This window comes from Solanum pennellii, chromosome 2 (genome assembly GCF_001406875.1).
Source record: "Solanum pennellii chromosome 2, SPENNV200".
Taxonomy (NCBI): Eukaryota; Viridiplantae; Streptophyta; class Magnoliopsida; order Solanales; family Solanaceae; genus Solanum; species Solanum pennellii.
In genome coordinates, this window is record NC_028638.1 from 8,037,783 (window position 1) to 8,047,903 (window position 10,121).

Consider the following 10,121-nt stretch of genomic DNA (forward strand, 5'->3'; position numbering starts at 1 on the left):
GCTTAATATGAAGAACTTTCACTGCGTATGACGGTATGATTATGCTTCCTTAAAATTGTTGTATTTTGCATTTAATTCAGTAAAAATTAAAGATTATATAATTGGTATGATTCAACTTCCTTTTAACTTTGTGAATTAGGTAGTTGCGACAAGTAATTATGTGCACAGTGTTCGTCATGAAGGTGAAACATTTATTGTTTGTCTTGAAAAGAAAACTTGCACATGTAGGAGATTTCAAGTGGATGAAATACCATGTTCGCACGCTTGGTCTGTTTTGAAGAAGAAATTTCTTGATCCTAAACCGTATTGTTCTGAAATACATTACTTGTTACATATGCTAATCCAATAAATCCATTACCTGATCGAAAAGATTGGAATGTGCCTGTATATGTAGAGAATGAAATAGTGAAGCCTCCAAAGTTAAAAAAACTACCTGGTAGGCCTCCAAAAAAGCTTCGTGATAAGATATACAGTGAACTATATGGAAAGAAGAACAAGAATTCTTGTATCACTTGTGGTCAAAAGGGACAAAATAGGCGATCATGCAGGAATGGACCACGAACTGAATAGTTAGATATGTTTGAATTTGTTTTGAAAAATAAATTTACATGTGTTCGTACAAATCGTTTATCCTTGTAATTGATATTTTCATAATGTTCAATGAATAATATTTTATCAAAATATGTTCGTTTACGCGTATTTACTTGTATACTAATAAAAGTTTTGTATTTGTAATATTTAACTTAAACGTTCTTAAAAAATAAAGTAAACAAAAATAAATAAAATAAAGTCGTTTGATAGCTCACTCCATATTATTGCCTACACAGTGCATATTAATAAGCTGAGAATTCAATATGTATATGTATATGCAATATGACTAAAAATATGACTTGAGAAATTGTGATTTAATGTTCATAAACAAATATATTTGACACTATATAATACAACTATTGTGACCACATTTGAAAATAAATTAGATTTTAATACAAACAATACAACTACAAGTAATGTGACTTAATGAATGATGTAATACAATAATTTTACAACGATGAATACAACATACAATATACAATAAGCTGATAATTCCATATGTATATGTATATGCAATAAGACTAAAACATATGACTTGAGAAACTATGATTTAATGTTCATAAACAAATATATTTGACACTATATAATACAACTAATGTGAGCACATTTAAAAAAAATATTAGATTTTAATACAAACAATACAACTACAAGTAATGTGACGTAATGAATAATGTAATACAACAATTTTACAACGATGAATACAACATACAAAATACAACACATGGAATCAACTAACATAATATATATACATAAAATCAAAATGAAAAGTATGCAGAATATACTGCTAAACAAAAGTTAATTAAAATGATAAGTATGCAGAATTATCTGCTACATAAAAGTTAATCAAAATGATAAGTATGCAAAATATAAAGCAACATAAAAGTTTATGAAACATAAATTAACTAGTTTTAAAACACGAAGAAGTATCTTCAACAAATGCGCAACTACTGTATTTCAATTGGAGCAGGCACAACACGAACAGATTGAGGCATGGTATGCCTAGGGGGTGCCTCAGAGTCACTAATGGCTCCGTTGTCTTGCTTTTGCTTAGCATAATTCCAAAGAAGTGCAGCATATCTTGACCTTAAAAACATTACGTCGAATGTACCACTTGGATTTCCTTGACCATAAGACAGCCACTCGGCGAAAGCAAGCATATAGATACCACAATCCCTGAATAAAACATGAGAATACAAAATTAAAATTCAAATACAAATCAAAATGAAATACTGAATTAAAATTAATACAACTTACAAGCTGCCATCGGTCTGTTGAGGTATGTTGTCTATGAAAACTATCTCAAATAACTCATTCTCTTCTTGACTAACAGATCTATCTAAACCTCTGTTCTTGTAATAATCATACATAGTCAACTTAAGCGGAATGAGTTGAGCCAACTTGGTAACCTCTTTCTGATTGCTACATCATGACCTGCCGCTCTGTAAGAATCATAAACATATACACGTCTATCATTAAGAGAGAGTACCGCCAATGCCCAATGAAATTTTTCCTTTACATTTACAGGGATAAATACGTGATCCACCAAATGCCACGGAATGCCGGCATGAACTTTATACCCTCTAATGTAATCACCTATAAAATGCTTTGGACGTGAACACACAATCCACAGTTGTGTATTTATACCTTCTGTCCACATCATACTTTGCTTTCTTTCTCAAATAATAAAATATAACATTGATATGCTGAACAATAAAAAATAAATAATCATTAGATAACAATAAAACAACGAAGAATAACTAAATAACTACAGTTGTTACTTAGCGAATCATTCAACAATTGTCCTTTTGAGTACAAATTTTAGAACCAATTTTTATTGTCTACAATATCAACACCAAAGTCAAATGGGACAGGAATGCGTGCTTTACCCTTCTTGTATCGGTCCTGATCATGACGTCTAAAGAAATACACAAAAAATAAAAGGTATACAATTTGCTTAAATTTCATATTGATTACATAGAAACATAGAAATTATATAGGTATCTAATGTATTTGTGAAAATATGAACCATAATTTAGAGTAACATACATAACAACAAATAAAGATCTGGATTGTTATTACAATACAGAATTTTAAAAGGATTAACGAACAATATATGAGTTGTTTCAATCAATTTATAATACAATGTACATTAGCATTCAATAAGTTGATTAATTGAAAATACACTAACATGTTTAGAATACATTAAAAAAAACAATTCAGAGTAATAACTGATAGCCTCAAAGTAATAATCATGAATACAAAAAAAAAACATATCATTTACAAAAAAAATGGAGAATGCATAATACAGCATGCAATTTTTTTTTATATTATTATGCGTCTTAAATACTTACTTGTTCTCATGTTTTGCAAGAAGACCTTCGCGAATCCATGACCGGTGTGCATCCCACATAATGATATCACGATTGCCAGAAATAAGATCAAAGATGAACGGGTGTTTCAGTTCAAAAATAATTTGTTGCACCGATAAAGTACCTGATGTAACTATTAAGTTAAAAAATAACATACCATATACAAAAATTAGAATAAACATATATAAATCAGATTTAAAATACATTAAAATTTGTTATGTCTTTATACCTGCAGATGAGCCGAACGATGTCAGATATGGGGATGTATTGAAGGGCCTGGACGTCTAATCCTATGCGCAGGTAATGGTGTGTGAACATGACTTTTTTTGTTCTGACTCTCCATGGTAGCCTGTTTTTGCATATTTGAGTTGTCATTGCTTGTGGTTTGAATGTGCATGATAATGCTCTGTTCTGCATTAATGGTATTGTCAGTAACACAAATACTTTTTATGTCACTGTGACTTGGCATTAGAGAATCATCAGACTCAAACTGTGATTGTTGTGACCCTTCCATGGGAACAATAGATTGAATAGGGGTAGGAAATACGAACTGATCCTCTTCATCATTGTCATCTTGATCTGTAAAGTTATGTTGTCTTTCAAAAACAAGTGGCCTTATTTTTTTGGGTTTGTCAAATACAAATGATGGTGGAGGTATCTGTAGTTAATAAAAAAAACATTATTCAAATGCAAATTATACTAATAAGAACAAAAGTAATTAGTTTAGATAAGTAGAAAAACATACACTTGGGATTATTGATTTAGACGAACTAAAACCAGCATCTACATTGATCAGATTACGCACAGGGGAATTGTCACAATCAACCTTTAAAAATATAAAAATGTTAATTATAAACAATAATAAAAATATTTCCAACTGCACTATATAAATATGTAGAGTTAACCAACATACTTGTTTATCAGCACCCCCAACAATATCGGGTATGTCTCCCAGATTTGAATTTTCAAAAATTGAATGATCCTTGAAAAAAAGGAGATTGAATAAAAAAAATATCGGTAAACCATATAAAAATACAAAATTTATAATGAACATACTTGGAAAACTTTCTCGGTGCCATCATTTGAGCTTTCATCATACTCCGTCTTCTCATCATCAAAAAGACCATTCAATCCATGTAGATATTTGATACAAAAGTAGTCAACATATATATATAAAATATTTATATTGAAATACAATATTAACGACATATAAAATATAAATTAATATTAAACATAAACGTAGTAAGAAAAACAGAATACAAAAATAATAATTTTTATTTTCAAAATAAGATGTCTCTACCTGATTTTGATTTTCTGATACAACTGGACTTGTAAAATGTTGTCGTCCTTGAGCAGCATTGTGATTGTTTATGTTGTTCTGAAAATATATTGGATATAAAAACAATCAATATATATTTAATCACTATGGATAAAGAAATAAAGTACTTACAAATATAGAAAAAAAATTAATATTAGACATAAATATATTACAGTATACAGAATACAAACAGAATAAACTATTATTTTCAAAATGAGTTGTGTCTACCTGATTTTGATTTTCTGATAAAATTGAACTTGTAAAAGGTTGTGATCCTTGACCAGCAATGTCATTGTTTTTTTTTTGTCCTGAAAATATTAAATTACAACATAGAATTCAAAAAAATAAAAAGAATAAAAAATTTTTAAACATAACAATTGAGCATATTGTTTAACCTTCAAAGTAGACATAATGATATTAAAATTATCATTTATCAACTTCCGTATGTCTTTGAACTCTTCTCTAACCTGAAACAGTTATAATATGATTAAATTTTACAGATTGCAATAATTTGAATAAATATATTGAAAAAACATAAGTATAAACAGTATATACCTCCTTTCGTAACTCAGAGAGTTCATTCCTCATTAATTGTTCATGAGACACACTTACAGATGGTATTTGACAATCCTTTGTTGGCACACAAGTGCGAGTGGTTGTCTTTTTAGAACACAATTTTTGTTTCTTCCGCACAACTTTTTTAATTGCAGCTTTTTTCACATTCCATTTCGCTACTGGATCGATCTGTTCATTCCGTTCCATTTAATCTTTGATATTTGAGTCCTTTTTTCGTACCCTTTTAGCAGGTGATACTGATTGCCTCTTTTTTCTTTTACCTGTAACCTTCATTGAAGGTGGAAGTGGGTTGACAAAAATCATCATCTGAATTCTGTCTTGAAAGTGCTTGTTCATCAATATCACGATGTGGCTCTGTTTGAACACCTTCAGTTGATTTTTCAACACCTTCAGGAGGCAATTGTAGAACACCAATTTCCATCAGAGAAGGAACAACATTCTTCCATTTTTATGTGAAAACGATAGGAAACAAAATGATTAACATAATAAAAGATATACATCGAATTAATACAATTAAAAGGGTACAATTTCATGAATTATATACTATTACCATCATTGAATGTGTCTTTCATCAAGGTTTTGAATCTGGGTTTTGCTCCTACTGTTTGCCAGTTTAGAATACGAGGGATACGATTACTGATTTTCCGTGCAAAATTCGTTTGACGCTTACCCATTTACTTGTATATCCATATTTGAAGGACAATAGGCATACCACATATTCTATAATATTGACCATCAGTAGTCAAAACCTTGTTGATACTCTGTAGCAACCACTCAAATGCTTTTCTGCCCCAAGGATAATGCATATACCGACCACTTTCAACCAAATCAAAATGGATTCTAGAAATTCGCAATGATCTCTTCTCGCCAGAATACACAAACATATGAATGAAATATAATATTGCAAACTTAATCATATCATCATCATTGTCAACCCAAACTTTACCATTGAACCTATCGAACAAATCAGATCTACGTATGATCTCATTACCACCAAAGTACTGAACAATAAGTTGGTTAGGTTCTTCTGTGTTAAACTTGAAATTCTCTACAACACCAACACAGTTTAATCCAGTAATAAGCGCAAACGTCCTAATTGTGAACTTTAAAATAACTCCATTTACTTTGATTACAAGAGCCTGATTACTACTAGCTTCTACTTCTAGTGACATACAACACCTGTGAATTTGACCTTGCCCAACACATTTTCTGATTTTCATATACTGACCAAAACACGTACTCTCACAAAAATAGTTATACTGCTCCGGTGTAAGCTTGTCAGTCAACTTGGATTTAATGTCATGATTTACTATATAGTGAATGTGGGGTGCATTTTTTGGTAGCTTTTTGCAAGCATAAGAAGTCCCCTGGCATATTGAATTCCAAAAAATGAATTATACTAAAATAACAGAACAAAAAAAACACGATAATAAATAAAAAATCAACACAGTTACAACAACATACAAAAAAAACACATATGGTTACAAATACGTGGTACATTGACATAACTAACACACAAAAAAAATAGAATACAAAATGAATTTATGGATATATACTGATGTAATACAGAATACAATATACAATTCCAAGTCTATGAATACAAAAATACAATAAAACTATAAGCTATAAAAATACATACTTGACTAAAACATCAACAAAACTCAATATACACTTCCAAATATATGAATACAAAAAACATTAAAACAATAAAACACAAAAATAAATAATATCAACAACATAATAAAAATTCCATATACACTTACAAATCTATTCAACAATAGTAAATACACAATCAAAATTATAAAATGTGTTACATTGACAAAAAAAACATAACACATATTAAATTCAAAATGAATTTATGGACATAGACTGACATAATACATAATACAGTATACAATTTCAAATATATGGATACAAAAATACAATAAAACTACGAAATACAAAAAAAAACATACTTGACTAAAACATCAACAAAATTCAATATACACTTCCAAATATATGACTACAAAAAACATTAAAACAATAAAACACAAAAATAAATAATAACTACAACATAATAAAAAATCCATATACACTTACAAATCTATTCGATAATAGTAAATACACAATCAAACTTATAAAATTTGTTACATTGACAAAAAAACACAAAATACAATAAACATATTAAATACAAAAATACATGCTAACTATAATAGTGAATACAAAAAACATTAGAACTATGAAAAAATAATAACTATAACAATATGAAAATTCCGAATACACTTACAAATGTATACGATAATAGTAAATAGACAATCAAACTTGTAAGTTGTATTACATTGACAACTAACACACAAAAAAAAGAACAGAATACAAAATACAATACATAAATGACATTCAAAAAATTTCCCAATAAGAAAATACATAGAAACTATAACAAACTAAACATTCCAAATACACTTCCAAATTCATTGTAACATGTATTTTTTTCAATCTTAAAGATTACTAAACAAATTAAACTAAACATGCAATACACAGCACATGCAAAAAAAAAATACCTCTTCTCCAAAAAATTGGTCTTCTTCAACTTCATGGTTATGAATTTCTGTGGAATTTTGCACCTCGACAGGTTCAGCCATTTTCCCCCCCTCGTATAACCTCCTTAGACTTAGAAGCTGAACCTACATTGTTGTTTATTTCTTGAGTGAAAAAAAAATTAAATGATGATAACTCGGAAGAACTGTGATTTTTTTGTACAATACCTCTAGTAATTCTCTTGAATGCATCCATTGAAGAGAGAATTTTGTATTATGAAACCGTAAAAAATAATTTAAGAACAACAACAAAACAAAAGAAATTAAAAAAAATTAAAATAAGTAAGTAAATCAAAAAGTAATATGAAGAACATAATACCCAACTCAATGTGAATCTCCAAATCAAACCTTCAAACGGAATTACTTGAGAATGATATAAAATAGGAAAATTCAGAAATATGTGAATAAATTGATTTTGAAGAAAGTTAGATAGAGAAATTTAAATTCAAGCGTAAATCTGGGAAGTTGAGGATATGTGAATAAATTGATTTTGAAGAAGTTGTGCCTATTGAAGAAGGTTAGAGAGAGAACTTGAAATTCCAAACGAAAATCATGGAAGATTATGAGTTGAATATTAACAAAGATAATATGAAAATTTGGGATTCTATGAAGAATTAGTTTTGGAAAAGGTTAGAGAGAGAGTGAAAATCTTTTATTAATAAAAGTGAAAATAAATCTTGGAAGTTGTGGAATTGCCTATTAAAGAGGGTTAGAGAGAGAACGTGACAATCCAATTGAAATTCGGGTAACAGAGTGTTAGAGAGAGAACGTGACAATCCCAACTAAAATCCGGGAAGATGATAAGTTTAATATTTAACAAATATAAAAGGAAAATTCGGGAATCTATGCATAATTAATTTTGAAAAAAGGTTATAAAGTTAGTGAAAATATTTTATTAAGAAAAGTGAAAATAAATCTTGGAAGTTGTGGAATTGATTAGAAATAAATATATAGATAGAAATTAATAATAATCTTAATAAAAGAGAGAGAAAATTTAAAATATCATTTGGTATATATCTAATTACATAAATATAGGAATATATGTAATTTATGAGAGAAAAAAAATGGTGTAAATAATTAGAGAGAAAATATTAATAATATAATAATTATGTTATAAAATTATAGAATAAGAAGAAGAAACTAGAGAAAAAAGAAGAGAAGACTTGTTATTTCTCTTTATGAATTAATTAACAATGAAGAGGAGCACTCTATTTATAGGAGAAATCTAACTTGGTCCCCAAGTAAGAGGACTCTTTAACCATATCCTAAAAAGGACTCCACATGATAGACATTCACTATAATACAAATACTTTATAACACTCCCCCTGAATGTCTAATTCATAGATGATGTGCCTCGTCAAAAACCTTACTAAAAAAAATTTTAAGAAAAGAAAAACTCTTGTAAAGGAAACGAGTACACATATCTATTAATACGCATCTAGGCTGCCTCATTAAAAATCTTACAAGAAAAACCCAGTGGGACAAAACCTCGTAAGGGAAAAAGAGTACAACGCGTATTCACTCCCCGTAATGAGAATATCAATCCAGAGACTTGAATCTTCGCACTCCAAGCTTGTGCACCATCTTCTTGAAAGTTGCAGTTGGTAGAGACTTGGTGAATAGATAAGCCACATTGCCACTTGAACGAATCTGTTGCACATTTATATCACCATTCTTTTGAAGTTCATGTGTATAGAAAAGTTTCGGTGAAATGTGCTTTGTTCTATCTCCTTTTATGAATCCTCCCTTAAGTTGTGCTATGCATGCTGCATTATCTTCATATAAAGTGGTGGGTACTTTATCACATTTCAAACCACATTTCTCTCGAATGAGATATATCATAGACCTTAACCACACACATTCTCTACTTGCTTCATGAATAGCTATTATTTCAGCATGATTAGATGAAGTGGCTACGATGGACTGCTTTGTAGATCTCCAAGATATGGCAGTCCCCCCACATATAAACACATAGCCTGTTTGGGATCGAGCTTTGTGTGGATCAGATAAATATCCTGCATCAGCATAACCAACAAGATTTGGGCTACAATTAACAGAATAAAATAAGCCCATATCAGTTGTCCCTTTAAGATATCGCAAAATGTGTTTGATCCCATTCCAATGTCTCCTAGTAGGAGCAGAACTATACCTTGCTAACAAGTTAACAGCAAAAGCTATATCAGGCCTTGTAGTGTTAGCAAGATACATTAGTGCACCAATTGCACTAAGATACGGTACTTCAGAACCAAGAATTTCTTCATCCTTTTCTTGAGGTCGGAATGGATCCTTATTCACATCAAGTGAACGAACAACCATCGGAGTACTTAATGGATGCGCTTCATCCATACAGAATCTTTTCAACACTTTTTCTGTGTAGGCAGATTGATGAACAAAAATACCATTTGTCAAATGCTCAATTTGCAAACCAAGACATAATTTTGTCCTTCCCAGATCTTTCATCTCAAATTTATTCTTTAAATAATCAATTGCCTTTTGAAGCTCTATTGGAGTTCCAATAAGATTTATGTCATCAACATAAATAGCAAGTACAACAAATTCCGATATTGTTTTCTTTATAAAGACACATGGACAAATTGCATCATTTGTATAACCTTCCTTAATTAAATACTCACTAAGACGGTTATACCACATGCGCCCAGATTGCTTCAAACCATATAATGATCTTTGCAATTT

The 10,121-nt window shown here is 29.8% G+C and overlaps 1 pseudogene; it reads right to left on the reverse strand.

Annotated features, from left to right (window-relative positions):
- Positions 1 to 1,535: 1,535 nt before the first annotated feature.
- LOC107009746 lies at positions 1,536 to 3,402 on the reverse strand (annotated as a pseudogene).
- Positions 3,403 to 10,121: the final 6,719 nt, after the last annotated feature.